The sequence below is a fragment of the Taeniopygia guttata genome, chromosome 2, assembly GCF_048771995.1.
Source record: "Taeniopygia guttata chromosome 2, bTaeGut7.mat, whole genome shotgun sequence".
NCBI lineage: Eukaryota > Metazoa > Chordata > Aves > Passeriformes > Estrildidae > Taeniopygia > Taeniopygia guttata.
This window is the reverse complement of record NC_133026.1, coordinates 97263594-97284149: the sequence shown is the minus strand read 5'-3', so window position 1 is coordinate 97284149 and position 20556 is coordinate 97263594. Positions and strand designations below refer to the sequence as shown.

Sequence of the window (20556 nt, the reverse complement as noted above, 5' to 3'; positions counted from 1 at the left end):
GCAGGGGTGGCCCTGTTGGGCTTGTCAAGCCCCTGTGGGGTTCTCAGCTTCTTCCCGGAGCGTGGTGTGGTGGGTTGAAGGCCGCCGCCGAGGGGCCGGCAGGTGCCTACGGCCTGCCGCCCTGAGAGCGGCCGGTCTCGCCTGATCTCGGAAGCTAAGCAGGGTCGGGCCCGGTTAGTACTTGGATGGGAGACCGCCTGGGAATACCGGGTGCTGTAGGCTACTTTTTCCTCCTGAGGGGGGCGCGTGCTTTTCCTTGGGCAGTCGAGGTGGGGGGCAGGAGGGAAGAGGCAGGTAGGCCTTGCTTTTTTTCTATCCCTTGTGTGTGTGTGTGCACTGGGCTGGGGTCTGTCTCTAGATCCCCTTGTGGGCAGGGGTGGCCCTGTTGGGCTTGTCAAGCCCCTGTGGGGTTCTGAGCTTCTTCCCGGAGCGTGGTGTGGTGGGTTGAAGGCCGCCGCCGAGGGGCCGCCGGCTGCCTACGGCCTGCCGCCCTGAGAGCGGCCGGTCTCGCCTGATCTCGGAAGCTAAGCAGGGTCGGGCCCGGTTAGTACTTGGATGGGAGACCGCCTGGGAATACCGGGTGCTGTAGGCTACTTTTTCCTCCTGAGGGGGGCGCGTGCTTTTCCTTGGGCAGTCGAGGTGGGGGGCAGGAGGGAAGAGGCAGGTAGGCCTTGCTTTTTTTCTATCCCTTGTGTGTGTGTGTGCACTGGGCTGGGGTCTGTCTCTAGATCCCCTTGTGGGCAGGGGTGGCCCTGTTGGGCTTGTCAAGCCCCTGTGGGGTTCTGAGCTTCTTCCCGGAGCGTGGTGTGGTGGGTTGAAGGCCGCCGCCGAGGGGCCGCCGGGTGCCTACGGCCTGCCGCCCTGAGAGCGGCCGGTCTCGCCTGATCTCGGAAGCTAAGCAGGGTCGGGCCCGGTTAGTACTTGGATGGGAGACCGCCTGGGAATACCGGGTGCTGTAGGCTACTTTTTCCTCCTGAGGGGGGCGCGTGCTTTTCCTTGGGCAGTCGAGGTGGGGGGCAGGAGGGAAGAGGCAGGTAGGCCTTGCTTTTTTTCTATCCCTTGTGTGTGTGTGCACTGGGCTGGGGTCTGTCTCTAGATCCCCTTGTGGGCAGGGGTGGCCCTGTTGGGCTTGTCAAGCCCCTGTGGGGTTCTGAGCTTCTTCCCGGAGCGTGGTGTGGTGGGTTGAAGGCCGCCGCCGAGGGGCCGCCGGGTGCCTACGGCCTGCCGCCCTGAGAGCGGCCGGTCTCGCCTGATCTCGGAAGCTAAGCAGGGTCGGGCCCGGTTAGTACTTGGATGGGAGACCGCCTGGGAATACCGGGTGCTGTAGGCTACTTTTTCCTCCTGAGGGGGGCGCGTGCTTTTCCTTGGGCAGTCGAGGTGGGGGGCAGGAGGGAAGAGGCAGGTAGGCCTTGCTTTTTTTCTATCCCTTGTGTGTGTGTGCACTGGGCTGGGGTCTGTCTCTAGATCCCCTTGTGGGCAGGGGTGGCCCTGTTGGGCTTGTCAAGCCCCTGTGGGGTTCTCAGCTTCTTCCCGGAGCGTGGTGTGGTGGGTTGAAGGCCGCCGCCGAGGGGCCACCGGGTGCCTACGGCCTGCCGCCCTGAGAGCGGCCGGTCTCGCCTGATCTCGGAAGCTAAGCAGGGTCGGGCCCGGTTAGTACTTGGATGGGAGACCGCCTGGGAATACCGGGTGCTGTAGGCTACTTTTTCCTCCTGAGGGGGGCGCGTGCTTTTCCTTGGGCAGTCGAGGTGGGGGGCAGGAGGGAAGAGGCAGGTAGGCCTTGCTTTTTTTCTATCCCTTGTGTGTGTGTGCACTGGGCTGGGGTCTGTCTCTAGATCCCCTTGTGGGCAGGGGTGGCCCTGTTGGGCTTGTCAAGCCCCTGTGGGGTTCTGAGCTTCTTCCCGGAGCGTGGTGTGGTGGGTTGAAGGCCGCCGCCGAGGGGCCGCCGGGTGCCTACGGCCTGCCGCCCTGAGAGCGGCCGGTCTCGCCTGATCTCGGAAGCTAAGCAGGGTCGGGCCCGGTTAGTACTTGGATGGGAGACCGCCTGGGAATACCGGGTGCTGTAGGCTACTTTTTCCTCCTGAGGGGGGCGCGTGCTTTTCCTTGGGCAGTCGAGGTGGGGGGCAGGAGGGAAGAGGCAGGTAGGCCTTGCTTTTTTTCTATCCCTTGTGTGTGTGTGCACTGGGCTGGGGTCTGTCTCTAGATCCCCTTGTGGGCAGGGGTGGCCCTGTTGGGCTTGTCAAGCCCCTGTGGGGTTCTGAGCTTCTTCCCGGAGCGTGGTGTGGTGGGTTGAAGGCCGCCGCCGAGGGGCCGCCGGGTGCCTACGGCCTGCCGCCCTGAGAGCGGCCGGTCTCGCCTGATCTCGGAAGCTAAGCAGGGTCGGGCCCGGTTAGTACTTGGATGGGAGACCGCCTGGGAATACCGGGTGCTGTAGGCTACTTTTTCCTCCTGAGGGGGGCGCGTGCTTTTCCTTGGGCAGTCGAGGTGGGGGGCAGGAGGGAAGAGGCAGGTAGGCCTTGCTTTTTTTCTATCCCTTGTGTGTGTGTGTGCACTGGGCTGGGGTCTGTCTCTAGATCCCCTTGTGGGCAGGGGTGGCCCTGTTGGGCTTGTCAAGCCCCTGTGGGGTTCTGAGCTTCTTCCCGGAGCGTGGTGTGGTGGGTTGAAGGCCGCCGCCGAGGGGCCGCCGGGTGCCTACGGCCTGCCGCCCTGAGAGCGGCCGGTCTCGCCTGATCTCGGAAGCTAAGCAGGGTCGGGCCCGGTTAGTACTTGGATGGGAGACCGCCTGGGAATACCGGGTGCTGTAGGCTACTTTTTCCTCCTGAGGGGGGCGCGTGCTTTTCCTTGGGCAGTCGAGGTGGGGGGCAGGAGGGAAGAGGCAGGTAGGCCTTGCTTTTTTTCTATCCCTTGTGTGTGTGTGCACTGGGCTGGGGTCTGTCTCTAGATCCCCTTGTGGGCAGGGGTGGCCCTGTTGGGCTTGTCAAGCCCCTGTGGGGTTCTGAGCTTCTTCCCGGAGCGTGGTGTGGTGGGTTGAAGGCCGCCGCCGAGGGGCCGCCGGGTGCCTACGGCCTGCCGCCCTGAGAGCGGCCGGTCTCGCCTGATCTCGGAAGCTAAGCAGGGTCGGGCCCGGTTAGTACTTGGATGGGAGACCGCCTGGGAATACCGGGTGCTGTAGGCTACTTTTTCCTCCTGAGGGGGGCGCGTGCTTTTCCTTGGGCAGTCGAGGTGGGGGGCAGGAGGGAAGAGGCAGGTAGGCCTTGCTTTTTTTCTATCCCTTGTGTGTGTGTGCACTGGGCTGGGGTCTGTCTCTAGATCCCCTTGTGGGCAGGGGTGGCCCTGTTGGGCTTGTCAAGCCCCTGTGGGGTTCTGAGCTTCTTCCCGGAGCGTGGTGTGGTGGGTTGAAGGCCGCCGCCGAGGGGCCGCCGGGTGCCTACGGCCTGCCGCCCTGAGAGCGGCCGGTCTCGCCTGATCTCGGAAGCTAAGCAGGGTCGGGCCCGGTTAGTACTTGGATGGGAGACCGCCTGGGAATACCGGGTGCTGTAGGCTACTTTTTCCTCCTGAGGGGGGCGCGTGCTTTTCCTTGGGCAGTCGAGGTGGGGGGCAGGAGGGAAGAGGCAGGTAGGCCTTGCTTTTTTTCTATCCCTTGTGTGTGTGTGCACTGGGCTGGGGTCTGTCTCTAGATCCCCTTGTGGGCAGGGGTGGCCCTGTTGGGCTTGTCAAGCCCCTGTGGGGTTCTGAGCTTCTTCCCGGAGCGTGGTGTGGTGGGTTGAAGGCCGCCGCCGAGGGGCCGCCGGGTGCCTACGGCCTGCCGCCCTGAGAGCGGCCGGTCTCGCCTGATCTCGGAAGCTAAGCAGGGTCGGGCCCGGTTAGTACTTGGATGGGAGACCGCCTGGGAATACCGGGTGCTGTAGGCTACTTTTTCCTCCTGAGGGGGGCGCGTGCTTTTCCTTGGGCAGTCGAGGTGGGGGGCAGGAGGGAAGAGGCAGGTAGGCCTTGCTTTTTTTCTATCCCTTGTGTGTGTGTGTGCACTGGGCTGGGGTCTGTCTCTAGATCCCCTTGTGGGCAGGGGTGGCCCTGTTGGGCTTGTCAAGCCCCTGTGGGGTTCTGAGCTTCTTCCCGGAGCGTGGTGTGGTGGGTTGAAGGCCGCCGCCGAGGGGCCGCCGGGTGCCTACGGCCTGCCGCCCTGAGAGCGGCCGGTCTCGTCTGATCTCGGAAGCTAAGCAGGGTCGGGCCCGGTTAGTACTTGGATGGGAGACCGCCTGGGAATACCGGGTGCTGTAGGCTACTTTTTCCTCCTGAGGGGGGCGCGTGCTTTTCCTTGGGCAGTCGAGGTGGGGGGCAGGAGGGAAGAGGCAGGTAGGCCTTGCTTTTTTTCTATCCCTTGTGTGTGTGTGTGCACTGGGCTGGGGTCTGTCTCTAGATCCCCTTGTGGGCAGGGGTGGCCCTGTTGGGCTTGTCAAGCCCCTGTGGGGTTCTGAGCTTCTTCCCGGAGCGTGGTGTGGTGGGTTGAAGGCCGCCGCCGAGGGGCCGCCGGGTGCCTACGGCCTGCCGCCCTGAGAGCGGCCGGTCTCGCCTGATCTCGGAAGCTAAGCAGGGTCGGGCCCGGTTAGTACTTGGATGGGAGACCGCCTGGGAATACCGGGTGCTGTAGGCTACTTTTTCCTCCTGAGGGGGGCGCGTGCTTTTCCTTGGGCAGTCGAGGTGGGGGGCAGGAGGGAAGAGGCAGGTAGGCCTTGCTTTTTTTCTATCCCTTGTGTGTGTGTGCACTGGGCTGGGGTCTGTCTCTAGATCCCCTTGTGGGCAGGGGTGGCCCTGTTGGGCTTGTCAAGCCCCTGTGGGGTTCTGAGCTTCTTCCCGGAGCGTGGTGTGGTGGGTTGAAGGCCGCCGCCGAGGGGCCGCCGGGTGCCTACGGCCTGCCGCCCTGAGAGCGGCCGGTCTCGCCTGATCTCGGAAGCTAAGCAGGGTCGGGCCCGGTTAGTACTTGGATGGGAGACCGCCTGGGAATACCGGGTGCTGTAGGCTACTTTTTCCTCCTGAGGGGGGCGCGTGCTTTTCCTTGGGCAGTCGAGGTGGGGGGCAGGAGGGAAGAGGCAGGTAGGCCTTGCTTTTTTTCTATCCCTTGTGTGTGTGTGCACTGGGCTGGGGTCTGTCTCTAGATCCCCTTGTGGGCAGGGGTGGCCCTGTTGGGCTTGTCAAGCCCCTGTGGGGTTCTGAGCTTCTTCCCGGAGCGTGGTGTGGTGGGTTGAAGGCCGCCGCCGAGGGGCCGCCGGGTGCCTACGGCCTGCCGCCCTGAGAGCGGCCGGTCTCGCCTGATCTCGGAAGCTAAGCAGGGTCGGGCCCGGTTAGTACTTGGATGGGAGACCGCCTGGGAATACCGGGTGCTGTAGGCTACTTTTTCCTCCTGAGGGGGGCGCGTGCTTTTCCTTGGGCAGTCGAGGTGGGGGGCAGGAGGGAAGAGGCAGGTAGGCCTTGCTTTTTTTCTATCCCTTGTGTGTGTGTGCACTGGGCTGGGGTCTGTCTCTAGATCCCCTTGTGGGCAGGGGTGGCCCTGTTGGGCTTGTCAAGCCCCTGTGGGGTTCTGAGCTTCTTCCCGGAGCGTGGTGTGGTGGGTTGAAGGCCGCCGCCGAGGGGCCACCGGGTGCCTACGGCCTGCCGCCCTGAGAGCGGCCGGTCTCGCCTGATCTCGGAAGCTAAGCAGGGTCGGGCCCGGTTAGTACTTGGATGGGAGACCGCCTGGGAATACCGGGTGCTGTAGGCTACTTTTTCCTCCTGAGGGGGGCGCGTGCTTTTCCTTGGGCAGTCGAGGTGGGGGGCAGGAGGGAAGAGGCAGGTAGGCCTTGCTTTTTTTCTATCCCTTGTGTGTGTGTGCACTGGGCTGGGGTCTGTCTCTAGATCCCCTTGTGGGCAGGGGTGGCCCTGTTGGGCTTGTCAAGCCCCTGTGGGGTTCTGAGCTTCTTCCCGGAGCGTGGTGTGGTGGGTTGAAGGCCGCCGCCGAGGGGCCGCCGGGTGCCTACGGCCTGCCGCCCTGAGAGCGGCCGGTCTCGCCTGATCTCGGAAGCTAAGCAGGGTCGGGCCCGGTTAGTACTTGGATGGGAGACCGCCTGGGAATACCGGGTGCTGTAGGCTACTTTTTCCTCCTGAGGGGGGCGCGTGCTTTTCCTTGGGCAGTCGAGGTGGGGGGCAGGAGGGAAGAGGCAGGTAGGCCTTGCTTTTTTTCTATCCCTTGTGTGTGTGTGCACTGGGCTGGGGTCTGTCTCTAGATCCCCTTGTGGGCAGGGGTGGCCCTGTTGGGCTTGTCAAGCCCCTGTGGGGTTCTGAGCTTCTTCCCGGAGCGTGGTGTGGTGGGTTGAAGGCCGCCGCCGAGGGGCCGCCGGGTGCCTACGGCCTGCCGCCCTGAGAGCGGCCGGTCTCGCCTGATCTCGGAAGCTAAGCAGGGTCGGGCCCGGTTAGTACTTGGATGGGAGACCGCCTGGGAATACCGGGTGCTGTAGGCTACTTTTTCCTCCTGAGGGGGGCGCGTGCTTTTCCTTGGGCAGTCGAGGTGGGGGGCAGGAGGGAAGAGGCAGGTAGGCCTTGCTTTTTTTCTATCCCTTGTGTGTGTGTGTGCACTGGGCTGGGGTCTGTCTCTAGATCCCCTTGTGGGCAGGGGTGGCCCTGTTGGGCTTGTCAAGCCCCTGTGGGGTTCTGAGCTTCTTCCCGGAGCGTGGTGTGGTGGGTTGAAGGCCGCCGCCGAGGGGCCGCCGGGTGCCTACGGCCTGCCGCCCTGAGAGCGGCCGGTCTCGCCTGATCTCGGAAGCTAAGCAGGGTCGGGCCCGGTTAGTACTTGGATGGGAGACCGCCTGGGAATACCGGGTGCTGTAGGCTACTTTTTCCTCCTGAGGGGGGCGCGTGCTTTTCCTTGGGCAGTCGAGGTGGGGGGCAGGAGGGAAGAGGCAGGTAGGCCTTGCTTTTTTTCTATCCCTTGTGTGTGTGTGCACTGGGCTGGGGTCTGTCTCTAGATCCCCTTGTGGGCAGGGGTGGCCCTGTTGGGCTTGTCAAGCCCCTGTGGGGTTCTGAGCTTCTTCCCGGAGCGTGGTGTGGTGGGTTGAAGGCCGCCGCCGAGGGGCCGCCGGGTGCCTACGGCCTGCCGCCCTGAGAGCGGCCGGTCTCGCCTGATCTCGGAAGCTAAGCAGGGTCGGGCCCGGTTAGTACTTGGATGGGAGACCGCCTGGGAATACCAGGTGCTGTAGGCTACTTTTTCCTCCTGAGGGGGGCGCGTGCTTTTCCTTGGGCAGTCGAGGTGGGGGGCAGGAGGGAAGAGGCAGGTAGGCCTTGCTTTTTTTCTATCCCTTGTGTGTGTGTGCACTGGGCTGGGGTCTGTCTCTAGATCCCCTTGTGGGCAGGGGTGGCCCTGTTGGGCTTGTCAAGCCCCTGTGGGGTTCTGAGCTTCTTCCCGGAGCGTGGTGTGGTGGGTTGAAGGCCGCCGCCGAGGGGCCGCCGGGTGCCTACGGCCTGCCGCCCTGAGAGCGGCCGGTCTCGCCTGATCTCGGAAGCTAAGCAGGGTCGGGCCCGGTTAGTACTTGGATGGGAGACCGCCTGGGAATACCGGGTGCTGTAGGCTACTTTTTCCTCCTGAGGGGGGCGCGTGCTTTTCCTTGGGCAGTCGAGGTGGGGGGCAGGAGGGAAGAGGCAGGTAGGCCTTGCTTTTTTTCTATCCCTTGTGTGTGTGTGTGCACTGGGCTGGGGTCTGTCTCTAGATCCCCTTGTGGGCAGGGGTGGCCCTGTTGGGCTTGTCAAGCCCCTGTGGGGTTCTGAGCTTCTTCCCGGAGCGTGGTGTGGTGGGTTGAAGGCCGCCGCCGAGGGGCCGCCGGGTGCCTACGGCCTGCCGCCCTGAGAGCGGCCGGTCTCGTCTGATCTCGGAAGCTAAGCAGGGTCGGGCCCGGTTAGTACTTGGATGGGAGACCGCCTGGGAATACCGGGTGCTGTAGGCTACTTTTTCCTCCTGAGGGGGGCGCGTGCTTTTCCTTGGGCAGTCGAGGTGGGGGGCAGGAGGGAAGAGGCAGGTAGGCCTTGCTTTTTTTCTATCCCTTGTGTGTGTGTGTGCACTGGGCTGGGGTCTGTCTCTAGATCCCCTTGTGGGCAGGGGTGGCCCTGTTGGGCTTGTCAAGCCCCTGTGGGGTTCTGAGCTTCTTCCCGGAGCGTGGTGTGGTGGGTTGAAGGCCGCCGCCGAGGGGCCGCCGGGTGCCTACGGCCTGCCGCCCTGAGAGCGGCCGGTCTCGCCTGATCTCGGAAGCTAAGCAGGGTCGGGCCCGGTTAGTACTTGGATGGGAGACCGCCTGGGAATACCGGGTGCTGTAGGCTACTTTTTCCTCCTGAGGGGGGCGCGTGCTTTTCCTTGGGCAGTCGAGGTGGGGGGCAGGAGGGAAGAGGCAGGTAGGCCTTGCTTTTTTTCTATCCCTTGTGTGTGTGTGCACTGGGCTGGGGTCTGTCTCTAGATCCCCTTGTGGGCAGGGGTGGCCCTGTTGGGCTTGTCAAGCCCCTGTGGGGTTCTGAGCTTCTTCCCGGAGCGTGGTGTGGTGGGTTGAAGGCCGCCGCCGAGGGGCCGCCGGGTGCCTACGGCCTGCCGCCCTGAGAGCGGCCGGTCTCGCCTGATCTCGGAAGCTAAGCAGGGTCGGGCCCGGTTAGTACTTGGATGGGAGACCGCCTGGGAATACCGGGTGCTGTAGGCTACTTTTTCCTCCTGAGGGGGGCGCGTGCTTTTCCTTGGGCAGTCGAGGTGGGGGGCAGGAGGGAAGAGGCAGGTAGGCCTTGCTTTTTTTCTATCCCTTGTGTGTGTGTGCACTGGGCTGGGGTCTGTCTCTAGATCCCCTTGTGGGCAGGGGTGGCCCTGTTGGGCTTGTCAAGCCCCTGTGGGGTTCTGAGCTTCTTCCCGGAGCGTGGTGTGGTGGGTTGAAGGCCGCCGCCGAGGGGCCGCCGGGTGCCTACGGCCTGCCGCCCTGAGAGCGGCCGGTCTCGCCTGATCTCGGAAGCTAAGCAGGGTCGGGCCCGGTTAGTACTTGGATGGGAGACCGCCTGGGAATACCGGGTGCTGTAGGCTACTTTTTCCTCCTGAGGGGGGCGCGTGCTTTTCCTTGGGCAGTCGAGGTGGGGGGCAGGAGGGAAGAGGCAGGTAGGCCTTGCTTTTTTTCTATCCCTTGTGTGTGTGTGCACTGGGCTGGGGTCTGTCTCTAGATCCCCTTGTGGGCAGGGGTGGCCCTGTTGGGCTTGTCAAGCCCCTGTGGGGTTCTGAGCTTCTTCCCGGAGCGTGGTGTGGTGGGTTGAAGGCCGCCGCCGAGGGGCCACCGGGTGCCTACGGCCTGCCGCCCTGAGAGCGGCCGGTCTCGCCTGATCTCGGAAGCTAAGCAGGGTCGGGCCCGGTTAGTACTTGGATGGGAGACCGCCTGGGAATACCGGGTGCTGTAGGCTACTTTTTCCTCCTGAGGGGGGCGCGTGCTTTTCCTTGGGCAGTCGAGGTGGGGGGCAGGAGGGAAGAGGCAGGTAGGCCTTGCTTTTTTTCTATCCCTTGTGTGTGTGTGCACTGGGCTGGGGTCTGTCTCTAGATCCCCTTGTGGGCAGGGGTGGCCCTGTTGGGCTTGTCAAGCCCCTGTGGGGTTCTGAGCTTCTTCCCGGAGCGTGGTGTGGTGGGTTGAAGGCCGCCGCCGAGGGGCCGCCGGGTGCCTACGGCCTGCCGCCCTGAGAGCGGCCGGTCTCGCCTGATCTCGGAAGCTAAGCAGGGTCGGGCCCGGTTAGTACTTGGATGGGAGACCGCCTGGGAATACCGGGTGCTGTAGGCTACTTTTTCCTCCTGAGGGGGGCGCGTGCTTTTCCTTGGGCAGTCGAGGTGGGGGGCAGGAGGGAAGAGGCAGGTAGGCCTTGCTTTTTTTCTATCCCTTGTGTGTGTGTGTGCACTGGGCTGGGGTCTGTCTCTAGATCCCCTTGTGGGCAGGGGTGGCCCTGTTGGGCTTGTCAAGCCCCTGTGGGGTTCTGAGCTTCTTCCCGGAGCGTGGTGTGGTGGGTTGAAGGCCGCCGCCGAGGGGCCGCCGGGTGCCTACGGCCTGCCGCCCTGAGAGCGGCCGGTCTCGCCTGATCTCGGAAGCTAAGCAGGGTCGGGCCCGGTTAGTACTTGGATGGGAGACCGCCTGGGAATACCGGGTGCTGTAGGCTACTTTTTCCTCCTGAGGGGGGCGCGTGCTTTTCCTTGGGCAGTCGAGGTGGGGGGCAGGAGGGAAGAGGCAGGTAGGCCTTGCTTTTTTTCTATCCCTTGTGTGTGTGTGCACTGGGCTGGGGTCTGTCTCTAGATCCCCTTGTGGGCAGGGGTGGCCCTGTTGGGCTTGTCAAGCCCCTGTGGGGTTCTGAGCTTCTTCCCGGAGCGTGGTGTGGTGGGTTGAAGGCCGCCGCCGAGGGGCCGCCGGGTGCCTACGGCCTGCCGCCCTGAGAGCGGCCGGTCTCGCCTGATCTCGGAAGCTAAGCAGGGTCGGGCCCGGTTAGTACTTGGATGGGAGACCGCCTGGGAATACCAGGTGCTGTAGGCTACTTTTTCCTCCTGAGGGGGGCGCGTGCTTTTCCTTGGGCAGTCGAGGTGGGGGGCAGGAGGGAAGAGGCAGGTAGGCCTTGCTTTTTTTCTATCCCTTGTGTGTGTGTGCACTGGGCTGGGGTCTGTCTCTAGATCCCCTTGTGGGCAGGGGTGGCCCTGTTGGGCTTGTCAAGCCCCTGTGGGGTTCTGAGCTTCTTCCCGGAGCGTGGTGTGGTGGGTTGAAGGCCGCCGCCGAGGGGCCGCCGGGTGCCTACGGCCTGCCGCCCTGAGAGCGGCCGGTCTCGCCTGATCTCGGAAGCTAAGCAGGGTCGGGCCCGGTTAGTACTTGGATGGGAGACCGCCTGGGAATACCGGGTGCTGTAGGCTACTTTTTCCTCCTGAGGGGGGCGCGTGCTTTTCCTTGGGCAGTCGAGGTGGGGGGCAGGAGGGAAGAGGCAGGTAGGCCTTGCTTTTTTTCTATCCCTTGTGTGTGTGTGCACTGGGCTGGGGTCTGTCTCTAGATCCCCTTGTGGGCAGGGGTGGCCCTGTTGGGCTTGTCAAGCCCCTGTGGGGTTCTGAGCTTCTTCCCGGAGCGTGGTGTGGTGGGTTGAAGGCCGCCGCCGAGGGGCCGCCGGGTGCCTACGGCCTGCCGCCCTGAGAGCGGCCGGTCTCGCCTGATCTCGGAAGCTAAGCAGGGTCGGGCCCGGTTAGTACTTGGATGGGAGACCGCCTGGGAATACCGGGTGCTGTAGGCTACTTTTTCCTCCTGAGGGGGGCGCGTGCTTTTCCTTGGGCAGTCGAGGTGGGGGGCAGGAGGGAAGAGGCAGGTAGGCCTTGCTTTTTTTCTATCCCTTGTGTGTGTGTGTGCACTGGGCTGGGGTCTGTCTCTAGATCCCCTTGTGGGCAGGGGTGGCCCTGTTGGGCTTGTCAAGCCCCTGTGGGGTTCTGAGCTTCTTCCCGGAGCGTGGTGTGGTGGGTTGAAGGCCGCCGCCGAGGGGCCGCCGGGTGCCTACGGCCTGCCGCCCTGAGAGCGGCCGGTCTCGTCTGATCTCGGAAGCTAAGCAGGGTCGGGCCCGGTTAGTACTTGGATGGGAGACCGCCTGGGAATACCGGGTGCTGTAGGCTACTTTTTCCTCCTGAGGGGGGCGCGTGCTTTTCCTTGGGCAGTCGAGGTGGGGGGCAGGAGGGAAGAGGCAGGTAGGCCTTGCTTTTTTTCTATCCCTTGTGTGTGTGTGTGCACTGGGCTGGGGTCTGTCTCTAGATCCCCTTGTGGGCAGGGGTGGCCCTGTTGGGCTTGTCAAGCCCCTGTGGGGTTCTGAGCTTCTTCCCGGAGCGTGGTGTGGTGGGTTGAAGGCCGCCGCCGAGGGGCCGCCGGGTGCCTACGGCCTGCCGCCCTGAGAGCGGCCGGTCTCGCCTGATCTCGGAAGCTAAGCAGGGTCGGGCCCGGTTAGTACTTGGATGGGAGACCGCCTGGGAATACCGGGTGCTGTAGGCTACTTTTTCCTCCTGAGGGGGGCGCGTGCTTTTCCTTGGGCAGTCGAGGTGGGGGGCAGGAGGGAAGAGGCAGGTAGGCCTTGCTTTTTTTCTATCCCTTGTGTGTGTGTGCACTGGGCTGGGGTCTGTCTCTAGATCCCCTTGTGGGCAGGGGTGGCCCTGTTGGGCTTGTCAAGCCCCTGTGGGGTTCTGAGCTTCTTCCCGGAGCGTGGTGTGGTGGGTTGAAGGCCGCCGCCGAGGGGCCGCCGGGTGCCTACGGCCTGCCGCCCTGAGAGCGGCCGGTCTCGCCTGATCTCGGAAGCTAAGCAGGGTCGGGCCCGGTTAGTACTTGGATGGGAGACCGCCTGGGAATACCGGGTGCTGTAGGCTACTTTTTCCTCCTGAGGGGGGCGCGTGCTTTTCCTTGGGCAGTCGAGGTGGGGGGCAGGAGGGAAGAGGCAGGTAGGCCTTGCTTTTTTTCTATCCCTTGTGTGTGTGTGCACTGGGCTGGGGTCTGTCTCTAGATCCCCTTGTGGGCAGGGGTGGCCCTGTTGGGCTTGTCAAGCCCCTGTGGGGTTCTGAGCTTCTTCCCGGAGCGTGGTGTGGTGGGTTGAAGGCCGCCGCCGAGGGGCCGCCGGGTGCCTACGGCCTGCCGCCCTGAGAGCGGCCGGTCTCGCCTGATCTCGGAAGCTAAGCAGGGTCGGGCCCGGTTAGTACTTGGATGGGAGACCGCCTGGGAATACCGGGTGCTGTAGGCTACTTTTTCCTCCTGAGGGGGGCGCGTGCTTTTCCTTGGGCAGTCGAGGTGGGGGGCAGGAGGGAAGAGGCAGGTAGGCCTTGCTTTTTTTCTATCCCTTGTGTGTGTGTGCACTGGGCTGGGGTCTGTCTCTAGATCCCCTTGTGGGCAGGGGTGGCCCTGTTGGGCTTGTCAAGCCCCTGTGGGGTTCTGAGCTTCTTCCCGGAGCGTGGTGTGGTGGGTTGAAGGCCGCCGCCGAGGGGCCACCGGGTGCCTACGGCCTGCCGCCCTGAGAGCGGCCGGTCTCGCCTGATCTCGGAAGCTAAGCAGGGTCGGGCCCGGTTAGTACTTGGATGGGAGACCGCCTGGGAATACCGGGTGCTGTAGGCTACTTTTTCCTCCTGAGGGGGGCGCGTGCTTTTCCTTGGGCAGTCGAGGTGGGGGGCAGGAGGGAAGAGGCAGGTAGGCCTTGCTTTTTTTCTATCCCTTGTGTGTGTGTGCACTGGGCTGGGGTCTGTCTCTAGATCCCCTTGTGGGCAGGGGTGGCCCTGTTGGGCTTGTCAAGCCCCTGTGGGGTTCTGAGCTTCTTCCCGGAGCGTGGTGTGGTGGGTTGAAGGCCGCCGCCGAGGGGCCGCCGGGTGCCTACGGCCTGCCGCCCTGAGAGCGGCCGGTCTCGCCTGATCTCGGAAGCTAAGCAGGGTCGGGCCCGGTTAGTACTTGGATGGGAGACCGCCTGGGAATACCGGGTGCTGTAGGCTACTTTTTCCTCCTGAGGGGGGCGCGTGCTTTTCCTTGGGCAGTCGAGGTGGGGGGCAGGAGGGAAGAGGCAGGTAGGCCTTGCTTTTTTTCTATCCCTTGTGTGTGTGTGTGCACTGGGCTGGGGTCTGTCTCTAGATCCCCTTGTGGGCAGGGGTGGCCCTGTTGGGCTTGTCAAGCCCCTGTGGGGTTCTGAGCTTCTTCCCGGAGCGTGGTGTGGTGGGTTGAAGGCCGCCGCCGAGGGGCCGCCGGGTGCCTACGGCCTGCCGCCCTGAGAGCGGCCGGTCTCGCCTGATCTCGGAAGCTAAGCAGGGTCGGGCCCGGTTAGTACTTGGATGGGAGACCGCCTGGGAATACCGGGTGCTGTAGGCTACTTTTTCCTCCTGAGGGGGGCGCGTGCTTTTCCTTGGGCAGTCGAGGTGGGGGGCAGGAGGGAAGAGGCAGGTAGGCCTTGCTTTTTTTCTATCCCTTGTGTGTGTGTGCACTGGGCTGGGGTCTGTCTCTAGATCCCCTTGTGGGCAGGGGTGGCCCTGTTGGGCTTGTCAAGCCCCTGTGGGGTTCTGAGCTTCTTCCCGGAGCGTGGTGTGGTGGGTTGAAGGCCGCCGCCGAGGGGCCGCCGGGTGCCTACGGCCTGCCGCCCTGAGAGCGGCCGGTCTCGCCTGATCTCGGAAGCTAAGCAGGGTCGGGCCCGGTTAGTACTTGGATGGGAGACCGCCTGGGAATACCAGGTGCTGTAGGCTACTTTTTCCTCCTGAGGGGGGCGCGTGCTTTTCCTTGGGCAGTCGAGGTGGGGGGCAGGAGGGAAGAGGCAGGTAGGCCTTGCTTTTTTTCTATCCCTTGTGTGTGTGTGCACTGGGCTGGGGTCTGTCTCTAGATCCCCTTGTGGGCAGGGGTGGCCCTGTTGGGCTTGTCAAGCCCCTGTGGGGTTCTGAGCTTCTTCCCGGAGCGTGGTGTGGTGGGTTGAAGGCCGCCGCCGAGGGGCCGCCGGGTGCCTACGGCCTGCCGCCCTGAGAGCGGCCGGTCTCGCCTGATCTCGGAAGCTAAGCAGGGTCGGGCCCGGTTAGTACTTGGATGGGAGACCGCCTGGGAATACCGGGTGCTGTAGGCTACTTTTTCCTCCTGAGGGGGGCGCGTGCTTTTCCTTGGGCAGTCGAGGTGGGGGGCAGGAGGGAAGAGGCAGGTAGGCCTTGCTTTTTTTCTATCCCTTGTGTGTGTGTGCACTGGGCTGGGGTCTGTCTCTAGATCCCCTTGTGGGCAGGGGTGGCCCTGTTGGGCTTGTCAAGCCCCTGTGGGGTTCTGAGCTTCTTCCCGGAGCGTGGTGTGGTGGGTTGAAGGCCGCCGCCGAGGGGCCGCCGGGTGCCTACGGCCTGCCGCCCTGAGAGCGGCCGGTCTCGCCTGATCTCGGAAGCTAAGCAGGGTCGGGCCCGGTTAGTACTTGGATGGGAGACCGCCTGGGAATACCGGGTGCTGTAGGCTACTTTTTCCTCCTGAGGGGGGCGCGTGCTTTTCCTTGGGCAGTCGAGGTGGGGGGCAGGAGGGAAGAGGCAGGTAGGCCTTGCTTTTTTTCTATCCCTTGTGTGTGTGTGCACTGGGCTGGGGTCTGTCTCTAGATCCCCTTGTGGGCAGGGGTGGCCCTGTTGGGCTTGTCAAGCCCCTGTGGGGTTCTGAGCTTCTTCCCGGAGCGTGGTGTGGTGGGTTGAAGGCCGCCGCCGAGGGGCCGCCGGGTGCCTACGGCCTGCCGCCCTGAGAGCGGCCGGTCTCGCCTGATCTCGGAAGCTAAGCAGGGTCGGGCCCGGTTAGTACTTGGATGGGAGACCGCCTGGGAATACCGGGTGCTGTAGGCTACTTTTTCCTCCTGAGGGGGGCGCGTGCTTTTCCTTGGGCAGTCGAGGTGGGGGGCAGGAGGGAAGAGGCAGGTAGGCCTTGCTTTTTTTCTATCCCTTGTGTGTGTGTGCACTGGGCTGGGGTCTGTCTCTAGATCCCCTTGTGGGCAGGGGTGGCCCTGTTGGGCTTGTCAAGCCCCTGTGGGGTTCTGAGCTTCTTCCCGGAGCGTGGTGTGGTGGGTTGAAGGCCGCCGCCGAGGGGCCGCCGGGTGCCTACGGCCTGCCGCCCTGAGAGCGGCCGGTCTCGCCTGATCTCGGAAGCTAAGCAGGGTCGGGCCCGGTTAGTACTTGGATGGGAGACCGCCTGGGAATACCGGGTGCTGTAGGCTACTTTTTCCTCCTGAGGGGGGCGCGTGCTTTTCCTTGGGCAGTCGAGGTGGGGGGCAGGAGGGAAGAGGCAGGTAGGCCTTGCTTTTTTTCTATCCCTTGTGTGTGTGTGTGCACTGGGCTGGGGTCTGTCTCTAGATCCCCTTGTGGGCAGGGGTGGCCCTGTTGGGCTTGTCAAGCCCCTGTGGGGTTCTGAGCTTCTTCCCGGAGCGTGGTGTGGTGGGTTGAAGGCCGCCGCCGAGGGGCCGCCGGGTGCCTACGGCCTGCCGCCCTGAGAGCGGCCGGTCTCGCCTGATCTCGGAAGCTAAGCAGGGTCGGGCCCGGTTAGTACTTGGATGGGAGACCGCCTGGGAATACCGGGTGCTGTAGGCTACTTTTTCCTCCTGAGGGGGGCGCGTGCTTTTCCTTGGGCAGTCGAGGTGGGGGGCAGGAGGGAAGAGGCAGGTAGGCCTTGCTTTTTTTCTATCCCTTGTGTGTGTGTGCACTGGGCTGGGGTCTGTCTCTAGATCCCCTTGTGGGCAGGGGTGGCCCTGTTGGGCTTGTCAAGCCCCTGTGGGGTTCTCAGCTTCTTCCCGGAGCGTGGTGTGGTGGGTTGAAGGCCGCCGCCGAGGGGCCGCCGGGTGCCTACGGCCTGCCGCCCTGAGAGCGGCCGGTCTCGCCTGATCTCGGAAGCTAAGCAGGGTCGGGCCCGGTTAGTACTTGGATGGGAGACCGCCTGGGAATACCGGGTGCTGTAGGCTACTTTTTCCTCCTGAGGGGGGCGCGTGCTTTTCCTTGGGCAGTCGAGGTGGGGGGCAGGAGGGAAGAGGCAGGTAGGCCTTGCTTTTTTTCTATCCCTTGTGTGTGTGTGCACTGGGCTGGGGTCTGTCTCTAGATCCCCTTGTGGGCAGGGGTGGCCCTGTTGGGCTTGTCAAGCCCCTGTGGGGTTCTGAGCTTCTTCCCGGAGCGTGGTGTGGTGGGTTGAAGGCCGCCGCCGAGGGGCCGGCAGGTGCCTACGGCCTGCCGCCCTGAGAGCGGCCGGTCTCGCCTGATCTCGGAAGCTAAGCAGGGTCGGGCCCGGTTAGTACTTGGATGGGAGACCGCCTGGGAATACCGGGTGCTGTAGGCTACTTTTTCCTCCTGAGGGGGGCGCGTGCTTTTCCTTGGGCAGTCGAGGTGGGGGGCAGGAGGGAAGAGGCAGGTAGGCCTTGCTTTTTTTCTATCCCTTGTGTGTGTGTGTGCACTGGGCTGGGGTCTGTCTCTAGATCCCCTTGTGGGCAGGGGTGGCCCTGTTGGGCTTGTCAAGCCCCTGTGGGGTTCTGAGCTTCTTCCCGGAGCGTGGTGTGGTGGGTTGAAGGCCGCCGCCGAGGGGCCGCCGGGTGCCTACGGCCTGCCGCCCTGAGAGCGGCCGGTCTCGCCTGATCTCGGAAGCTAAGCAGGGTCGGGCCCGGTTAGTACTTGGATGGGAGACCGCCTGGGAATACCGGGTGCTGTAGGCTACTTTTTCCTCCTGAGGGGGGCGCGTGCTTTTCCTTGGGCAGTCGAGGTGGGGGGCAGGAGGGAAGAGGCAGGTAGGCCTTGCTTTTTTTCTATCCCTTGTGTGTGTGTGCACTGGGCTGGGGTCTGTCTCTAGATCCCCTTGTGGGCAGGGGTGGCCCTGTTGGGCTTGTCAAGCCCCTGTGGGGTTCTGAGCTTCTTCCCGGAGCGTGGTGTGGTGGGTTGAAGGCCGCCGCCGAGGGGCCGCCGGGTGCCTACGGCCTGCCGCCCTGAGAGCGGCCGGTCTCGCCTGATCTCGGAAGCTAAGCAGGGTCGGGCCCGGTTAGTACTTGGATGGGAGACCGCCTGGGAATACCGGGTGCTGTAGGCTACTTTTTCCTCCTGAGGGGGGCGCGTGCTTTTCCTTGGGCAGTCGAGGTGGGGGGCAGGAGGGAAGAGGCAGGTAGGCCTTGCTTTTTTTCTATCCCTTGTGTGTGTGTGTGCACTGGGCTGGGGTCTGTCTCTAGATCCCCTTGTGGGCAGGGGTGGCCCTGTTGGGCTTGTCAAGCCCCTGTGGGGTTCTGAGCTTCTTCCCGGAGCGTGGTGTGGTGGGTTGAAGGCCGCCGCCGAGGGGCCGCCGGGTGCCTACGGCCTGCCGCCCTGAGAGCGGCCGGTCTCGCCTGATCTCGGAAGCTAAGCAGGGTCGGGCCCGGTTAGTACTTGGATGGGAGACCGCCTGGGAATACCGGGTGCTGTAGGCTACTTTTTCCTCCTGAGGGGGGCGCGTGCTTTTCCTTGGGCAGTCGAGGTGGGGGGCAGGAGGGAAGAGGCAGGTAGGCCTTGCTTTTTTTCTATCCCTTGTGTGTGTGTGCACTGGGCTGGGGTCTGTCTCTAGATCCCCTTGTGGGCAGGGGTGGCCCTGTTGGGCTTGTCAAGCCCCTGTGGGGTTCTGAGCTTCTTCCCGGAGCGTGGTGTGGTGGGTTGAAGGCCGCCGCCGAGGGGCCGCCGGGTGCCTACGGCCTGCCGCCCTGAGAGCGGCCGGTCTCGCCTGATCTCGGAAGCTAAGCAGGGTCGGGCCCGGTTAGTACTTGGATGGGAGACCGCCTGGGAATACCGGGTGCTGTAGGCTACTTTTTCCTCCTGAGGGGGGCGCGTGCTTTTCCTTGGGCAGTCGAGGTGGGGGGCAGGAGGGAAGAGGCAGGTAGGCCTTGCTTTTTTTCTATCCCTTGTGTGTGTGTGCACTGGGCTGGGGTCTGTCTCTAGATCCCCTTGTGGGCAGGGGTGGCCCTGTTGGGCTTGTCAAGCCCCTGTGGGGTTCTGAGCTTCTTCCCGGAGCGTGGTGTGGTGGGTTGAAGGCCGCCGCCGAGGGGCCGCCGGGTGCCTACGGCCTGCCGCCCTGAGAGCGGCCGGTCTCGCCTGATCTCGGAAGCTAAGCAGGGTCGGGCCCGGTTAGTACTTGGATGGGAGACCGCCTGGGAATACCGGGTGCTGTAGGCTACTTTTTCCTCCTGAGGGGGGCGCGTGCTTTTCCTTGGGCAGTCGAGGTGGGGGGCAGGAGGGAAGAGGCAGGTAGGCCTTGCTTTTTTTCTATCCCTTGTGTGTGTGTGTGCACTGGGCTGGGGTCTGTCTCTAGATCCCCTTGTGGGCAGGGGTGGCCCTGTTGGGCTTGTCAAGCCCCTGTGGGGTTCTGAGCTTCTTCCCGGAGCGTGGTGTGGTGGGTTGAAGGCCGCCGCCGAGGGGCCGCCGGGTGCCTACGGCCTGCCGCCCTGAGAGCGGCCGGTCTCGCCTGATCTCGGAAGCTAAGCAGGGTCGGGCCCGGTTAGTACTTGGATGGGAGACCGCCTGGGAATACCGGGTGCTGTAGGCTACTTTTTCCTCCTGAGGGGGGCGCGTGCTTTTCCTTGGGCAGTCGAGGTGGGGGGCAGGAGGGAAGAGGCAGGTAGGCCTTGCTTTTTTTCTATCCCTTGTGTGTGTGTGCACTGGGCTGGGGTCTGTCTCTAGATCCCCTTGTGGGCAGGGGTGGCCCTGTTGGGCTTGTCAAGCCCCTGTGGGGTTCTGAGCTTCTTCCCGGAGCGTGGTGTGGTGGGTTGAAGGCCGCCGCCGAGGGGCCGCCGGGTGCCTACGGCCTGCCGCCCTGAGAGCGGCCGGTCTCGCCTGATCTCGGAAGCTAAGCAGGGTCGGGCCCGGTTAGTACTTGGATGGGAGACCGCCTGGGAATACCGGGTGCTGTAGGCTACTTTTTCCTCCTGAGGGGGGCGCGTGCTTTTCCTTGGGCAGTCGAGGTGGGGGGCAGGAGGGAAGAGGCAGGTAGGCCTTGCTTTTTTTCTATCCCTTGTGTGTGTGTGCACTGGGCTGGGGTCTGTCTCTAGATCCCCTTGTGGGCAGGGGTGGCCCTGTTGGGCTTGTCAAGCCCCTGTGGGGTTCTCAGCTTCTTCCCGGAGCGTGGTGTGGTGGGTTGAAGGCCGCCGCCGAGGGGCCGGCAGGTGCCTACGGCCTGCCGCCCTGAGAGCGGCCGGTCTCGCCTGATCTCGGAAGCTAAGCAGGGTCGGGCCCGGTTAGTACTTGGATGGGAGACCGCCTGGGAATACCGGGTGCTGTAGGCTACTTTTTCCTCCTGAGGGGGGCGCGTGCTTTTCCTTGGGCAGTCGAGGTGGGGGGCAGGAGGGAAGAGGCAGGTAGGCCTTGCTTTTTTTCTATCCCTTGTGTGTGTGTGTGCACTGGGCTGGGGTCTGTCTCTAGATCCCCTTGTGGGCAGGGGTGGCCCTGTTGGGCTTGTCAAGCCCCTGTGGGGTTCTGAGCTTCTTCCCGGAGCGTGGTGTGGTGGGTTGAAGGCCGCCGCCGAGGGGCCGCCGGCTGCCTACGGCCTGCCGCCCTGAGAGCGGCCGGTCTCGCCTGATCTCGGAGGCTAAGCAGGGTCGGGCCCGGTTAGTACTTGGATGGGAGACCGCCTGGGAATACCGGGTGCTGTAGGCTACTTTTTCCTCCTGAGGGGGGCGCGTGCTTTTCCTTGGGCAGTCGAGGTGGGGGGCAGGAGGGAAGAGGCAGGTAGGCCTTGCTTTTTTTCTATCCCTTGTGTGTGTGTGCACTGGGCTGGGGTCTGTCTCTAGATCCCCTTGTGGGCAGGGGTGGCCCTGTTGGGCTTGTCAAGCCCCTGTGGGGTTCTGAGCTTCTTCCCGGAGCGTGGTGTGGTGGGTTGAAGGCCGCCGCCGAGGGGCCGCCGGGTGCCTACGGCCTGCCGCCCTGAGAGCGGCCGGTCTCGCCTGATCTCGGAAGCTAAGCAGGGTCGGGCCCGGTTAGTACTTGGATGGGAGACCGCCTGGGAATACCGGGTGCTGTAGGCTACTTTTTCCTCCTGAGGGGGGCGCGTGCTTTTCCTTGGGCAGTCGAGGTGGGGGGCAGGA

At 64.1% G+C, this 20556-nt stretch overlaps 56 pseudogenes; all 56 read left to right on the top strand.

Moving 5' to 3' along the window:
• The first annotated feature begins 104 nt into the window (after window positions 1-104).
• LOC140683480 (5S ribosomal RNA) lies at window positions 105-222 on the top strand (annotated as a pseudogene).
• Window positions 223-474: 252 nt separating this feature from the next.
• On the top strand, window positions 475-592 carry LOC140683479 (5S ribosomal RNA; annotated as a pseudogene).
• A 252-nt stretch (window positions 593-844) lies between these two features.
• LOC140683478 (5S ribosomal RNA) lies at window positions 845-962 on the top strand (annotated as a pseudogene).
• A 250-nt stretch (window positions 963-1212) lies between these two features.
• On the top strand, window positions 1213-1330 carry LOC140683477 (5S ribosomal RNA; annotated as a pseudogene).
• A 250-nt stretch (window positions 1331-1580) lies between these two features.
• LOC140683476 (5S ribosomal RNA) lies at window positions 1581-1698 on the top strand (annotated as a pseudogene).
• Window positions 1699-1948: 250 nt separating this feature from the next.
• Window positions 1949-2066, top strand: LOC140683475 (5S ribosomal RNA; annotated as a pseudogene).
• Window positions 2067-2316: 250 nt separating this feature from the next.
• Window positions 2317-2434, top strand: LOC140683474 (5S ribosomal RNA; annotated as a pseudogene).
• A 252-nt stretch (window positions 2435-2686) lies between these two features.
• LOC140683473 (5S ribosomal RNA) lies at window positions 2687-2804 on the top strand (annotated as a pseudogene).
• A 250-nt stretch (window positions 2805-3054) lies between these two features.
• Window positions 3055-3172, top strand: LOC140683472 (5S ribosomal RNA; annotated as a pseudogene).
• Window positions 3173-3422: 250 nt separating this feature from the next.
• On the top strand, window positions 3423-3540 carry LOC140683471 (5S ribosomal RNA; annotated as a pseudogene).
• Window positions 3541-3790: 250 nt separating this feature from the next.
• Window positions 3791-3908, top strand: LOC140683469 (5S ribosomal RNA; annotated as a pseudogene).
• A 252-nt stretch (window positions 3909-4160) lies between these two features.
• On the top strand, window positions 4161-4278 carry LOC140683234 (5S ribosomal RNA; annotated as a pseudogene).
• Window positions 4279-4530: 252 nt separating this feature from the next.
• On the top strand, window positions 4531-4648 carry LOC140683468 (5S ribosomal RNA; annotated as a pseudogene).
• Window positions 4649-4898: 250 nt separating this feature from the next.
• Window positions 4899-5016, top strand: LOC140683467 (5S ribosomal RNA; annotated as a pseudogene).
• Window positions 5017-5266: 250 nt separating this feature from the next.
• LOC140683466 (5S ribosomal RNA) lies at window positions 5267-5384 on the top strand (annotated as a pseudogene).
• Window positions 5385-5634: 250 nt separating this feature from the next.
• Window positions 5635-5752, top strand: LOC140683465 (5S ribosomal RNA; annotated as a pseudogene).
• Window positions 5753-6002: 250 nt separating this feature from the next.
• Window positions 6003-6120, top strand: LOC140683464 (5S ribosomal RNA; annotated as a pseudogene).
• Window positions 6121-6370: 250 nt separating this feature from the next.
• Window positions 6371-6488, top strand: LOC140683463 (5S ribosomal RNA; annotated as a pseudogene).
• A 252-nt stretch (window positions 6489-6740) lies between these two features.
• On the top strand, window positions 6741-6858 carry LOC140683462 (5S ribosomal RNA; annotated as a pseudogene).
• Window positions 6859-7108: 250 nt separating this feature from the next.
• Window positions 7109-7226, top strand: LOC140683119 (5S ribosomal RNA; annotated as a pseudogene).
• A 250-nt stretch (window positions 7227-7476) lies between these two features.
• Window positions 7477-7594, top strand: LOC140683461 (5S ribosomal RNA; annotated as a pseudogene).
• A 252-nt stretch (window positions 7595-7846) lies between these two features.
• LOC140683123 (5S ribosomal RNA) lies at window positions 7847-7964 on the top strand (annotated as a pseudogene).
• Window positions 7965-8216: 252 nt separating this feature from the next.
• Window positions 8217-8334, top strand: LOC140683460 (5S ribosomal RNA; annotated as a pseudogene).
• A 250-nt stretch (window positions 8335-8584) lies between these two features.
• Window positions 8585-8702, top strand: LOC140683458 (5S ribosomal RNA; annotated as a pseudogene).
• A 250-nt stretch (window positions 8703-8952) lies between these two features.
• LOC140683457 (5S ribosomal RNA) lies at window positions 8953-9070 on the top strand (annotated as a pseudogene).
• Window positions 9071-9320: 250 nt separating this feature from the next.
• On the top strand, window positions 9321-9438 carry LOC140683456 (5S ribosomal RNA; annotated as a pseudogene).
• A 250-nt stretch (window positions 9439-9688) lies between these two features.
• On the top strand, window positions 9689-9806 carry LOC140683455 (5S ribosomal RNA; annotated as a pseudogene).
• A 252-nt stretch (window positions 9807-10058) lies between these two features.
• Window positions 10059-10176, top strand: LOC140683454 (5S ribosomal RNA; annotated as a pseudogene).
• A 250-nt stretch (window positions 10177-10426) lies between these two features.
• LOC140683118 (5S ribosomal RNA) lies at window positions 10427-10544 on the top strand (annotated as a pseudogene).
• Window positions 10545-10794: 250 nt separating this feature from the next.
• On the top strand, window positions 10795-10912 carry LOC140683453 (5S ribosomal RNA; annotated as a pseudogene).
• Window positions 10913-11162: 250 nt separating this feature from the next.
• LOC140683452 (5S ribosomal RNA) lies at window positions 11163-11280 on the top strand (annotated as a pseudogene).
• Window positions 11281-11532: 252 nt separating this feature from the next.
• On the top strand, window positions 11533-11650 carry LOC140682657 (5S ribosomal RNA; annotated as a pseudogene).
• Window positions 11651-11902: 252 nt separating this feature from the next.
• LOC140683451 (5S ribosomal RNA) lies at window positions 11903-12020 on the top strand (annotated as a pseudogene).
• Window positions 12021-12270: 250 nt separating this feature from the next.
• Window positions 12271-12388, top strand: LOC140683450 (5S ribosomal RNA; annotated as a pseudogene).
• A 250-nt stretch (window positions 12389-12638) lies between these two features.
• LOC140683449 (5S ribosomal RNA) lies at window positions 12639-12756 on the top strand (annotated as a pseudogene).
• Window positions 12757-13006: 250 nt separating this feature from the next.
• LOC140683447 (5S ribosomal RNA) lies at window positions 13007-13124 on the top strand (annotated as a pseudogene).
• A 250-nt stretch (window positions 13125-13374) lies between these two features.
• LOC140683446 (5S ribosomal RNA) lies at window positions 13375-13492 on the top strand (annotated as a pseudogene).
• Window positions 13493-13744: 252 nt separating this feature from the next.
• On the top strand, window positions 13745-13862 carry LOC140683445 (5S ribosomal RNA; annotated as a pseudogene).
• Window positions 13863-14112: 250 nt separating this feature from the next.
• On the top strand, window positions 14113-14230 carry LOC140683117 (5S ribosomal RNA; annotated as a pseudogene).
• Window positions 14231-14480: 250 nt separating this feature from the next.
• Window positions 14481-14598, top strand: LOC140683444 (5S ribosomal RNA; annotated as a pseudogene).
• Window positions 14599-14848: 250 nt separating this feature from the next.
• Window positions 14849-14966, top strand: LOC140683443 (5S ribosomal RNA; annotated as a pseudogene).
• Window positions 14967-15216: 250 nt separating this feature from the next.
• Window positions 15217-15334, top strand: LOC140683441 (5S ribosomal RNA; annotated as a pseudogene).
• Window positions 15335-15584: 250 nt separating this feature from the next.
• On the top strand, window positions 15585-15702 carry LOC140683440 (5S ribosomal RNA; annotated as a pseudogene).
• Window positions 15703-15954: 252 nt separating this feature from the next.
• On the top strand, window positions 15955-16072 carry LOC140683439 (5S ribosomal RNA; annotated as a pseudogene).
• A 250-nt stretch (window positions 16073-16322) lies between these two features.
• Window positions 16323-16440, top strand: LOC140683438 (5S ribosomal RNA; annotated as a pseudogene).
• A 250-nt stretch (window positions 16441-16690) lies between these two features.
• On the top strand, window positions 16691-16808 carry LOC140683437 (5S ribosomal RNA; annotated as a pseudogene).
• Window positions 16809-17060: 252 nt separating this feature from the next.
• LOC140683435 (5S ribosomal RNA) lies at window positions 17061-17178 on the top strand (annotated as a pseudogene).
• A 250-nt stretch (window positions 17179-17428) lies between these two features.
• On the top strand, window positions 17429-17546 carry LOC140683434 (5S ribosomal RNA; annotated as a pseudogene).
• A 252-nt stretch (window positions 17547-17798) lies between these two features.
• LOC140683433 (5S ribosomal RNA) lies at window positions 17799-17916 on the top strand (annotated as a pseudogene).
• A 250-nt stretch (window positions 17917-18166) lies between these two features.
• Window positions 18167-18284, top strand: LOC140683432 (5S ribosomal RNA; annotated as a pseudogene).
• Window positions 18285-18534: 250 nt separating this feature from the next.
• On the top strand, window positions 18535-18652 carry LOC140683431 (5S ribosomal RNA; annotated as a pseudogene).
• A 252-nt stretch (window positions 18653-18904) lies between these two features.
• LOC140683430 (5S ribosomal RNA) lies at window positions 18905-19022 on the top strand (annotated as a pseudogene).
• Window positions 19023-19272: 250 nt separating this feature from the next.
• Window positions 19273-19390, top strand: LOC140683429 (5S ribosomal RNA; annotated as a pseudogene).
• A 250-nt stretch (window positions 19391-19640) lies between these two features.
• On the top strand, window positions 19641-19758 carry LOC140683428 (5S ribosomal RNA; annotated as a pseudogene).
• Window positions 19759-20010: 252 nt separating this feature from the next.
• On the top strand, window positions 20011-20128 carry LOC140683068 (5S ribosomal RNA; annotated as a pseudogene).
• A 250-nt stretch (window positions 20129-20378) lies between these two features.
• Window positions 20379-20496, top strand: LOC140683427 (5S ribosomal RNA; annotated as a pseudogene).
• Window positions 20497-20556: the final 60 nt, after the last annotated feature.